At 41.3% G+C, this 12746-nt stretch overlaps 1 pseudogene; it reads right to left on the bottom strand.

The window, feature by feature from the left end:
• Positions 1-454: 454 nt before the first annotated feature.
• Positions 455-11469, bottom strand: LOC129560806 (vascular non-inflammatory molecule 3-like; annotated as a pseudogene).
• Positions 11470-12746: the final 1277 nt, after the last annotated feature.

The following is a 12746-nucleotide window of genomic DNA, read 5'->3' on the forward strand; positions in this document are numbered from 1 at the left end:
GCCTCTCCCACTCATCCTAGAGAGCTCCTCTTCTCTCACATATGTGTATCTCTTCCCAGAGTTAATAAGTGACCAACCAGGAAAAGGACTCAGGATGCCAGGGTCAAGGGACCGAAGGTAACTGGGAAAAAGGTGACAGGGTGCCCTTTTCTAGGAAAAGATCCTGTCTAGCACAGGCTGCAACAAATTCCAGAGGACAAGAGGGTTTATCCAGGATTGGGTACATTCTAAGATAATAATTTCAGAAGGAAACAGTGTGTGTTCTGAAGTAGATCATTTATTCATTTATCTCTTTTTAAATTTCCAATCACAAGTATCTAACTTCCATACAAATATTCCATAAAAGTAGAATAAAGAGATAATGGAACAATTTCAATTTGTTAAAAAGTTATTTAAAAGATACCCTTGTTTTTAACTTTCTGTGTCCTAACTGACTGGGACCAAATACCCTCCACATTCTCCCTGTGCAATTACAAATGAGAGATACAGTATTTGCATACGTTAGAGCAGTTACCACCCAAGGACTCTTCGTGGCTCTCCTCCCATAGATACATGTTGCACCATGCATGGACATAGTGACACATGCTCCCAGAGTGAGCATGTAAAATGTGCACGCTCTTCCATTTCTTTTTAAATCTGCTTAAAAGTTGGCTGTTCCAGCAAAGTTATGACACATCTTCTAAACAGATACTACGGGCTGGGCTCTCTCTTTTTCCTCTCTCTTTGCCAGGCTAATCCTGAAAGGATGGCAGTGAATGGGGATCACTGTAGTTACCCGGGGCCCTGCCCTAAGCATGGAGGATCCCTCTCAAACACTCTTCCATAAAGGGCTAGAACCAAGGTAGGCAAAGGGGCTCTGGCTTGGCTCTGCAGACATCCGTCTCTTGAAACCCAATCAAAGAAAGCAAAGGATTAACTTCAGTGCAGATTTGGTTTCCAGTCCAGAGGCCTTCTTTGACAATGTCACTCTAAAAGCAGCATGAAGTAGTCAAAAGCCCACAGACTTTGGAATCAGAACCTCCCTGTTTCAGATCTACGTATGCAGTAATATCAGAAGGACTTTGGATGAACATGCAGTAAATAAATCTACTGCCCTGGTGATCTTTGCAAACAAAGAAAACATTAGTTGCTGGCTATCATTGGCAATCAATATTTTTTTTTAATTCCTCCATAATCTTGTTCCTTTGATTCTCAAAATCACATTTATGTAAGAAAATAAAACCCCAGATTCTCTTATCACAGCCTGAAGACAGTCTAGAACTACAACTTGTCTTCATATCACAGTGTCTTTGTATAAGTTGTTTACATAAGGTGAACTTCAGTGTTACAATGCTGTCTCATTGTTTCAAATTTTCATTATGCCAATCAACTCCATCTGTTCAAAGGAATTTATCCTCCTGAAAATCCGCTACCTCACAATGTCTTTCAGGGGCAAGCTGACTCCCACTGAGAACGATCTATGGGAAAACTCGTTCCAAATGTGCCACTGAGGGAATCTTCAAACTTGGTAAAAGCTGACCCCACAGGCTCACCACAAGTTTTCAGGTCAGGGGTTTGACATTTCAGTAACATGCCTACCAAGGTAGGAAAAGAAAAGAGAAGTGGTTGGAAATCTTGGAAATGTTTTCACAGCTAAAAATACAATTTCAAAGAATAGAACAATACTTTCTAGCTTGCCTCTTAAGTCCTTTCTCCCCCAATTGCAGCTCATAATCTATTAGCCAACCGTATGAGATGGCTGGATGGCATCACCGACTCTGTGGACTTGAGTCTGAGTGAACTCCGGGAGTTGGTGATGGACAGGGAGGCCTGGCGTGCTGTGATTCATGGGGTTGCGGAGAGTCGGACACGACTGAGGGACTGAACTGAACTGAACTGAACTGACTGAACATTAATTTAGTGAGTGAAGATTAGCCCTTTTCTTTCAATGCAGCAAAATGGAGTAGACTGCAGCTAAGTCACTTCAGTTGTGTCTGACTCTGTGCGGCCCCATGGACGGCAGCCCACCAAGCTCCACCGTCCCTGGGTTTCTCCAGGCAAGAACACTGGAGTGGGTTGCCATTTCCTTCTCCAAAGCATGAAAGTGAAAGTGAAGTCGCTCAGTTGTGTCCAACTCTTTGCGACCCCAGCCTACCAGGCTCCTCCGTCCATGGGATTTTCCAGACAAGAGTACTGGAGTGGTTGCCATTGCCTTCTCCAACGGAGTAGACTAGAATTTTCAAAATTAGACTGTGTTGGATATAATTACAGCTATGTCTAATTTTTGTTTGCATTATTTTATAAAATGTTTGTTTCACTAAGTATCTCTTTGAGATACGTCTTGATGGCACTGGGTTATGATGTGCAATGGACTTCTTGCTCTGGATTCTAGTTGAAAACAGTCAGTTTGCAAACACAGCCCTAAAGTAACCTGACAGAAAAAGAAAATATATGGGGATTGTAGCTTTTTAAACTTTAACCCTGTCTGCTGGGAACTAAGCAATCGATTATATGTTTTTACCTTGCAGCTCTAATTCTGTTCTTGCCAGGACTAAACAAAGTATTCGAGGGAGAAAAGTTCAATGACAAATGTAACACTATTCCAATTAACTGAATCCAGCACAGTTCTTAACGAAATGCAATGATGACCTAAAGAAATGCAATAATGACAAACTAGTAACAAAGTCATTCTTACATACTTGAGTGTTTCTACCTGTAAGTAATATTGGCCTTCTATCGCATGTAATCCGTCAAGGCACCGAGTGCATACATTTCGTCAGTTCATTTCTCAGACATCTTGTAAGTTAAGTGACAGCACCGGTCCTTCTGACAAACTGTGTAATTTCCTGTGTTTCTCTTAAGCCTGGTTAAGGTGAATTCATCAAATAAATCATCCCTGGAAAATTCAACTGCTCCAATGGGAATGGCTTGACACCCCTAGCATGAACACTCCAGTCAGCAGCTGCAGGGTAACGGTTCTTGTCAAGGTCGAGACTTCAATTTTGAGAGCGTCAGCTGGCCACTCTCTGTTTTCACCTTGACAGCCTCCGGTGCATAGATTTCACTGCCTACGGGTTACATGGAGAAACATGAATACCGGTTTCAAAATTTCATGGTCACAAACTAATAGAATCATTTCATAAGAAATGAAATATAAAGTTATGAAAGCATAAGAATGTTCAAGATAAGGAAGGAAATACCGATTACACTGACCTGAGTTCAATATGAATCTGTGTCCTCCATAAGAGTCTGCTTGCACTGAAACTATCATTTGACTTGGATGACTTTATTTTTTAACTTAAGCTCCGCTTTCTTTAACCAACTTGATAACAAATCAAAAAGTTTCTCAGACATGAAGAGCAATTTTAAGTATCCACCAACCTGTCTAATTTGTTTGTATTTGATATTCTTCACCTGGATCAAACAACAAAACAATCGAGAGAGGAACCTTCCCTTAAACATGGATTTTTAAAGGATAAACTCTGAAAACCTGATTAAGTCTAAAGTGATTTTATCATCCCAACAGCAAGATTTATTTCAATATTACTAATGGATGGTGGCTGCGACTTTCTTTAACTCTGCCTTTGCTTTTTTTATGTGACTTGAATTCTGTCTAACTCCAATTTCCCCTCATATGAAATTGACAGTATACTCTTTGCTCCCTTCTTTATTCCCAGGAATAATGTTCTTTAAATAATGTTGGTATAGAAAGCCATAGTCTTATTAATTTTGTGACATTAAAGTTAATAAAAGAATCATTAAAGAACTTTTCTGGTGGTATAGTGGATAAGAATCCACCTGCCAAAGCAAGGGACACGGGTTTGATCCCTGGTCTGGGAAGATACCACATGCCTCAGAGCAACTAAGCCCATGCACCACAACTACTGAAGCCCACGCGCCCCACAAGAGAAGCCACGGCAGTGAGAAGCTTGTGCAGCCCAAGGAGGAGTAACCCAGCCTGCGGCAACTAGAGAAAGCCTGCTCACAGGCTAATCAAAACTAAATAAATACTTAATTAATTTGGGGGGAAAAAAAATCATTAAAGAAACACATGGCTTGAAAATGAAGGCGTCCCAAGACTGTGATTGCCCTTTGGGGCAGGACTCGGGGGCAGGTACCAGTCATGTGCACCTGGTATTGTGGGTATTGGCAGCAAGCAGGTTGACTCTCAGGGCTCGGGCCCATGCTGAATGGAAGGGAGAATGGAAGGGCCCACATTGAGAGGAGGGGCAGTGTACTATACAGGCCCTGGGGTAGTGGATGCTCTCAACCTGAAACTCTTCCACCACCACCACAGGCAGGTCATGAGAGAAAATGTCAAAACAAGTGAAAATGCTCAACATCCTGAAGGGAGTGGTCAAGTGAAAATGCCCAATATCCCAAAGGGAGTGTTGAGACTCACATGTTCTGAATCCTTGGGAAAATCAAACTGAACTTCAGGTGCAAAAAGATTGAACTGTTAATGAAAAGCAAAGAAGGGGAAGATTCGTAAAAAAATTGGCAAATTAAAGTGATTAATATTTGCAAAATCTCCTTGCATGTATTTTAGTGTGCATATTCAAAAATATGACACATAAATTAATGTAAATTATACCCAGTATACCACTGTCTTGTGAGTTTTCTTGTCCCCTGGACTCGATCAATATCCCGGCTCCATAGACCGCACTCTCAGGCATCATTCTGAGAGCCGCCCATGACCTTGGAGGCCACGACCCCAATCTACCTAGATAGTGAAGGTCTCGCTCCTCCCACAGCCCCGCCCCTGGGAGATCTCACCCCCTCTCGACCCCGCCTCCATCAGCCCCGCCCCTATCTTACCCCACCCCCTCACTGGTTCAACCACCAAAAAACCCCCGAAGCACTCCATTTTTCTCACAATCAATGAATCAACCAATGAGATCATATCTACAAGTGATATTTAAAAGATGGATATTTGTCTTAAAGTCACTTGAAATTTCGAACCTCACAAATTTCTGATGGTTTTTCACTCAATTCTTTTAAGTACTCATATCACCACGCATGTGAAGTTTAACACGTGTTAATAAACTGAACTTTGTCATGTCTCCCCGTGGAATGGCTAGGTTTATATAAGTGAGGTGAAGTAAACTGGAACTTAGACAATATAATAGCTCAACCTTGTTAATTAGTAAGCCATTAGAAATTTTTCTTCAGCTTGATTATTGCTCCCAAACTCCATCTACCCTTGGCTCAAGAGTACAGCCTTATGTTCTGCTCAGGTTTTTATTCGGCCTGATGTGTGCATATGTGCTCAGGCCACACCCCATCCCACCCCCACCACGGAGGTTCCTAAACTGCTCAGGTGGCAGCCCATCCTTCATTCCCAGGAGATCGACTCAAGCGAGGCATGTGGCCCCTAGGTGGATTGAAGGAATAATAAGGCTTTTGTGGGGTTTCTAGGAAAGAGAAATTCAGTCTTCCTCTGGATTTTGTCACTATTAGGATATGCGCTTTGTAACCAGCAGCCATATGGCTTCTGAAAAGATAGTCAGCTGAGAAAAACTTGGAAATTTTTTACAAGGAACTAAGAGAGCTAGAGGGTGACTTTCCCTGGTGGTCCAATGGTCCACACTCCCAATGCAAGGGACATAGGTTCAATCTCTAGTCAGAGAACTAAGATCCTGCATGCAGTATGGCATGGCCTGAGAGGATAAAAAAACACACCGTAAAAATGAGAGAGAGAGAGCTGGGGGGATGGCTGACATCTTCCAGGCCTTAAGATACAGACCATGTCAGAAACTAGACCTATCCTTTCTATGATTTATATTTTCTCAGGTACCTGAGCGAGGGCATTCCATTGCTTTTGTTGTTGTTGTTTCAAATCAATTTCAGCTGGGGGTTTTTCTATCATTTCAATCAAAAAGATCCTAATGGAACGAATGACTAAAGCTTAATACCTAACACTAACATTTGGTCAAAAAACTTACTCTAGTATTAAATCATGTGATGAAACAGAATTTCTCCTTCTTTCTCAGAAAATATTAAAATCCTGTGAGGCTATTAGCACATCTGCTTTAATATTCTGCCAGATTCTATTTTATGACTAATTCAAATTCAGAACCCTTATATAAAAGTCAAAGTAAGTTAAGTCCCCTTTTCAACTAAATGTAATAATTAAGGAATGTGTTTATAACAGTCCCCTCACCAGCATTCAACAAACAAGTCTACATAGATATCACAAACAAAAATAACTCAAGATCAGCTAAGGCACAAGTAATTCTCACCTTATGATAGCGGGCCATAAGCCTGCCCTCAGAATTAAACACCACATCAGTGTTGTATTGGTAATGACCATCAGGGGGACACTGAGGGTTACTGGCATTACACGAATTCTTGTCCCAGATATTTGCCACAATGTAGATGGAGTTGTCCTTGGCCAGACAGCTGAGTCTTTTTTGCATAAGGATATGGCCAAGCCTAATTCAATAGATATTGCCTTAAACTTACAGTGTGTTAGTGATTTTTGAACATCCAAACTGATACTTTATTTGCCTGTCATTATAACACACAACAACTCTAGGTTAAGAATCAACAGCAAAAATTTAAAAACTCGTATGCAATACAATGGCTTCCCAGGTGGCTCCAGTGATAAAGCATCTGCCTGCAATGCAGGAGACACAGGTTGGATCCCTGGATCAGGAAGATCCCCTGGAGTAGGAAACGTCAATCAACTCCAGTGTTCTTGCCTGGAAAATCCCATGGACCTAGGAGGCTGGCAGGCTACAGTCCATGGGGTTGCAAAGAGTCAGAAAGGACTGATCAACTGAGCACACACATGCAATACAATCTTCTTCTTTATGAAAACTAACCTATTCTAGTTGCCAGAGTCACAACAGCAGTGCAGGACCGAAGCACAGAATGGGTAGAAGAGGAAGAGGAGAAAGAAGAGAAGCAACATATTTTCTTATGAAGTTCTCCCAGGAAGACAAATGAATGGCTTTTCTAATGAAGAGAATCTTTTCCATAATGCAAGCCACATTCCTACTCCGTTCCCTTCCGTCGCTCAGTCGTGTCCGACTCTTTGCGACCACGTGGACTGTAGCCTACCAGGCTTCTCCGTCCATGCGATTCTCCAGGCAAGAATACTGGAGTGGGTTACCGTTTCCTTCTCCACTGCTGCTGCTGCGTCACTTCAGTCGTGTCCGACTCTCTGTGACCCCATAGACAGAAGCCCACCAGGGTCCCCCGGCCCTGGGATTCTCCAGGCAAGAACACTGGAGTGGGTTGCGATTTCCTTCTCCAATGTGTGAAAGTGAAGTCGCTCAGTCGTGTCCGACCCTTAGCGACCCCACGGACTGCAGCCTACCAGGCTCCTCCATCCATGGGATTTTCTAGGCAAGAGTACTGGAGTGGCTTGCCATTGCCTTCTCCGTCCTTCTCCACTAGGAGGCAGTAAATAGTTGGTCCCAAGCCGATCATCCTCTACAAATGCAGCTTTAGGTACTACAAATATTTTTTAAAAGGAAGGAAAAGAAAAGGAAAAAAAGATTTCACCCTTTTGTCTGTGTCCTTACCTGTCGAAGTAGCATAATAGCTTCCCTTCTACCTTAGAGGGCCCTTGTGTGAAACTCTGAGATAAATGCACACTATGAAATTGCTTTCCAAAGTAATGCCCAAATGTTCCAGATTGGGGATGTTTATCCTAGAAGTAAAAAGGGGTTGAAGTGAGTAAATAGGTAAGACTACAACTGGCTTCAGATACTTAAAACATTCTAATTTGAAGATGTCACATATTTGAACATGCTATAGAGGCAGTATCGGAGAAGGCAATGGCAACCCACTCCAATACTCTTGCTTGGAAAATCCCATGGATGGAGGAGCCTGGTGGGCTGCAGTCCATGGGGTCACTAAGAGTTGGACACGACTGAGAGACTTCACTTTCACTTTTCACTTTCATGCATTGGAGAAGGAAAAGGCAAGCCACTCCAGTGTTCTTGCCTGGAGAAACCCAGGGGCGGGGGAGCCTGGTGGGCTGCTGTCTATGGGGTCGCACAGAGTCAGACACGACTGAAGTGACTTAGCAGCAGCATAGAGGCAGTATGGACACCAAAGGAAGTTATGAGAGATTTCAGTGGGAAATAAGATCCAAATTTATGCAACTAGAATCTGCTAAGAAGTGGATTTACTAGTCATGGAGAATTCAAGTAGAAGATGATGCTTCCAGGCACTCAGAGTCCGTTCTGTTGTTAGCATGACTCAGTGCAAATGTTCGTGTTTGAATTCCAGCGAGGCTAATTGCCAAATGTGAGACTTTAAGCCCCCTTCTTTTCCTCATATTAAAGTGGCAGATACTTCCCTTGGTGTAGTGGCTAAGATTATGGGCTGCTGATGCAGGCGCCCAGGGGTTCAATCCCTGGTCAGGGGACTAGATCCCACATGCCCCAACTAAAGATCCTGCATGCTGCAACGAAGATTGCAGATCATGTGTGCTGCAAGTAAGACCTGGCGCAGCCAAATAAATAAAAATAAATGTCTAATTTTTAAAAAATGAATAAGTAAATAAAAGGGGAATAGTTATACCTGCTACTTAAACTGAATGAGACAATGTGCTTAGTGTACCAAGTGCAGATTCCGGAACCAAGTAGGTGCTCAATAAATAAATAATGACCATTATGGACTTTGTAACAACAAGAAGACCACCCAGGGACACTGATGACTTGATTGCTTGTAGAGGCCATTCAGACTCTCCGTGGTTTCTGAGTCCCCCTACAATTGATGTTGAACTAATCTTTGAATAGAAAGGACAGATTTATGACTATTATTTCAGACCATTTCTTTTATCTTGCCTTCAGGAAAAACAGAGTAATACTGTCAACATGCATATTCATTAAGGAAGGCCTTAATAAAACTATTATATATTTTATTTTGGTTTTCTTTTTTTGGCTAGATAATTAGGGCACTGATGCTGGGAAAGGTTGGGGGCGGGAGGAGAAGGGGACGACGGAGAATGAGATGGCTGGATGGCATCACCGACTCTGTGGACATGAGTTTGAGTGTACTCCGGGGGTTGGTGATAGACAGGGAGGCCTGGCGTGCTGTGATTCATGGGGTCGCGGAGAGTCGGACACGACTGAGCGACTGAACTGAACTGAACTGAACTGAACTGAATGTTTCCTGTTAGTTCCCCATGGGGAAAACTCTAGGAAGCATGAGATGTGTCAGTATTCTAAATGATAGTATTTAAGTACACAAGGATGACTATATGGACTTGAATTATCCCTTTTAGAGATGAGTGTGACTAGGGAAGAAATGGTGGCTTTCTTTACCAATATTAGCATTTTCTTAAATACTGGATTTTTCCTTTCTACAACACAGAGCTGAAAGCTTGCCATTTGAATGCCTGCAAGGGGCTTCCCTGGTGGCTCAGAGGTTAAAGCGTCTGCCTCCAATGCGGGAGACCCGGGTTCGATCCCTGGGTAGGGAAGACTCCCCTGGAGAAGGAAACGGTAACCCTTCTTGCCTGGAGAATCCCATGGACGGAGAAGCCTGATGGGCTACAGTCCACGGGGTCGCAAAGAGTCGGACTCGACTGAGCGATGGAACGGAAGACGCATTAATATTAAAATTTCATCTGTCACCTACTTTCCCTACTTAAAATATTTCATCAGAGACTAATTAATCAGGCTTTAGGACATCTTTCTCCTAGGAAAGTCAGTTTGTCAGCCCAGGCAAATGGAGTGTATTTCAGTCTAAGCCTCTTGAGTTATTGCAAATAATGAGTCCTTCCTGCTCTGGGAAAAGCCCCATAAACAAGCAAACATTGAGTCATAATTACGTGGTTACTGTAAACACAGACTGTGCAACATTTTGAGAATATTTTTCCAAATGTGAAAATCCCAGGGTGAGACCTGATTCACATATAAGAGCTCTTATGTTGCAACATTGGACTTGACTTTCCAATTAATTTCAAATGGTCAGAATTATTAAAGAAGTTTCTGTTTTTGTGCACTTGATAATAGCTTTAAACAGATGCCTGTAAATCTGTAAATTAAAAAAATAGCACATTAAATAACTTTTTAATGCATTGATTTTGCCATCATGTATGATCTACTTTAAAAAGTACACCTAAAATGATTTATTTTCATAATCTTTCTTATATTTTATGCAGATTTTCTTTCAGAAAGCTATGCTTAAACTACAGCTATAAGCAATTGCTACACTTTCTTGAAGGACAAGAAAGCAAAATTTCAGATCCAGCTACTGTTTTAAAAAAAAGTAATAGTTTTTGGTTTTTTTAAATGATAATTAACACTCAAGAGGGCACCATACTGTATAGATTCTATGTATTATTTCACTTTACATTCATTTTGTGGGGGTGGGGTGAGGTCGGGGGTGGGATTTGGCCATGCTGCATGGCTTACGGAATCTTAGTTCCCCAATCAGTGATTGGGGAGGGCCCCAGAGGACCAATCAGGCCCTCAGTAGTGAAAGCTCAGAATCCTAATCATTGGACCACCAGGAAATTCACTATACATACATCTACTCTGTAAAGTGAAGTAGGAAAGGAAACTATTATCTCTATTTTACTTCAAGAGTTTAGGTTTTCTGTCCCACATCATTCAGCCAAGAGGTGGTAGGATATAGTCTCAGAAAAAAGGCCTCGTTTTCAAGCCCTGTGAAATTTCCACTCACCATACCGATGACACTGCATGCCGATATCAAAGCCCTTTGGAACATAAATACACTCATCTTTTTACCATTCCTGCAAAGGAGGCAGGTTTTCATGGGTGAACCCTTACTTACTTCTGAGAACATAAGTCCTAGATTTCACAACTTTCTCACTTTGTTGATAACCAGTTAATCACATCTATTATAAAACTTGTGGGTACACATAATCCATAAATAACCAACCAGATATCATCACAAATCATTTACCAAGCAAGAGACATGCCAGATGGTGCACAATACGAAGAATTAGAGAAGTCTAAGTCCAATGCCACAGACTGTCAGCAACAATACTAGTCAATCTTACTAAATTTGCTGTGTTACAATATCACAACTTTTTGTTTAAAGATCAAAACGTAATGACTTTACCTCTGGGGTCTCTACATGGAATCCAGTTTGCTTCAGGGTCTGGGATATCCTCCAGATAGGGATAAATGGTCTCCCTTTTGAAGATCCAGCCATAAATTTCATCTTCTGGGGTCACATGATAATGTGCGCCCTGCTCAAAACAAGTAGGAGCAAAAAAATTTCTACTGCATTCGAAGCACTCACATTCTTATGAAGTTACAGATTTTCTTTCCAATATCCCAGCCAGTGTATCAGGGGAAATACCTGCCTGGCTGCCAGTTTAAGTGCTTTCTCTAAAACATCTATATTCTTGTTCATCAGGAGCAAAGCGTCTTCTTTTAGCACAGGTGTTTCTGTTATGTTTGGTAATATAACAGCATGCTCAAACACTGCAGCAAGAAAAGTGTCCAGTGCACCAACCCTCAGGACAAAGAACACCAAAATGGCCACATATTTTGGAAAATATAATCATAGATAAAATTTAGTGTGCTTTGTTAAACTCAGATTCTTGTACTTTATATCACTGGAAGAGCTTTTATGTTAAAAACCTGCCTATCTGTTACCACTATTTATACTATCTCAGGAATAGATTATACAGCACAGTGTTGAGAAAGGATATTGTGCAAGAAGTACACAAACGGATTGGCTCTGTTAAGAGGTCCACCTGAATCTAGAATTGGAAGCAATGAGCCAAGCAGATGAGTCCACCCCATTCCAAAACACACTTGGGGTTGAACTCTTTTCTTTCAATAAAATATTTTATTAAATTATTTCAATATTTTCAATCAAAATATTTTATCAAATGGCTCAATATTTCCATTAATAGGAAATGTGGAATCATTGTAGTAGGAACTATCATAGCAACAACTTGTGAAAACTTACATAGTTAGCTGCGACAGACACAAAACAGAGTCTAAGGCAAGCCTCAGTTTTAATAGAGCTCCCAAAATAACAGGAGAGTACATTTGCATACATGCTAATGACTGAACTCAATGTTTATGACCAGTGGCCCTAAGTGTTTGCACTATAAGAAGCTATCAGCAGAAACCACAGTTGCCAGTTTCTCTTGGAAAGCCTGCCTAATAGTCTGAAATATTGGGACTTTACCTGAACTTTACTACGTAAAACACAGATAGATGACAATATGGTCAGTGATGGAAAGTGCCCATCTGGCTGAGTCTCTGGGCCTGCCTGGAATCCAGCCAATGCTGTGAAGTTTATGTGCAGAAACCAAAGAGCTAGGCTTTGGGGCATACAATTTATTCATCTTTATAGGATCTGCTCACTTTTCAAGGGAGGCCCTCTTCCCTAAATGCTTATACATGACTCAAAACCTAATCTTCAAGAAGTATTTCCCTTATGTTTCATCTGATGTAGGGAAACTGGCAAGTTTTGGATATTTGTGTCTTTTTTGTTTCTTTAGTTGCTTCAGTTCTATAATTGTAAACCCTTTAATTGGAATAACCTTTTTTCATTTTCAGAATATGCCTTCATTTTCCCAGGTCCCCTACTGAATTTCCATGTGACTTTATGTCCTGAGATAATAATATCAATCAGGTACAAATTCATTTTGGAAAAAAAAAATTAAGGGAAGTATTAGAATTATATAAGACAGATGAATTGCTTTATAATGAGAAGGAACTTATTTTCATGTCAAGTTGAAATTCTACCTGTTGCTTTGCTTGACCTGGCTTTCTGAATAGAACCAAAAAGTAAGAAAAGAATTCCCCTTCACA

Source organism: Moschus berezovskii, chromosome 10 (genome assembly GCF_049115385.1).
Source record: "Moschus berezovskii isolate FMDL1 chromosome 10, NW_MosBer_1.0, whole genome shotgun sequence".
NCBI classification, from domain to species: domain Eukaryota; kingdom Metazoa; phylum Chordata; class Mammalia; order Artiodactyla; family Moschidae; genus Moschus; species Moschus berezovskii.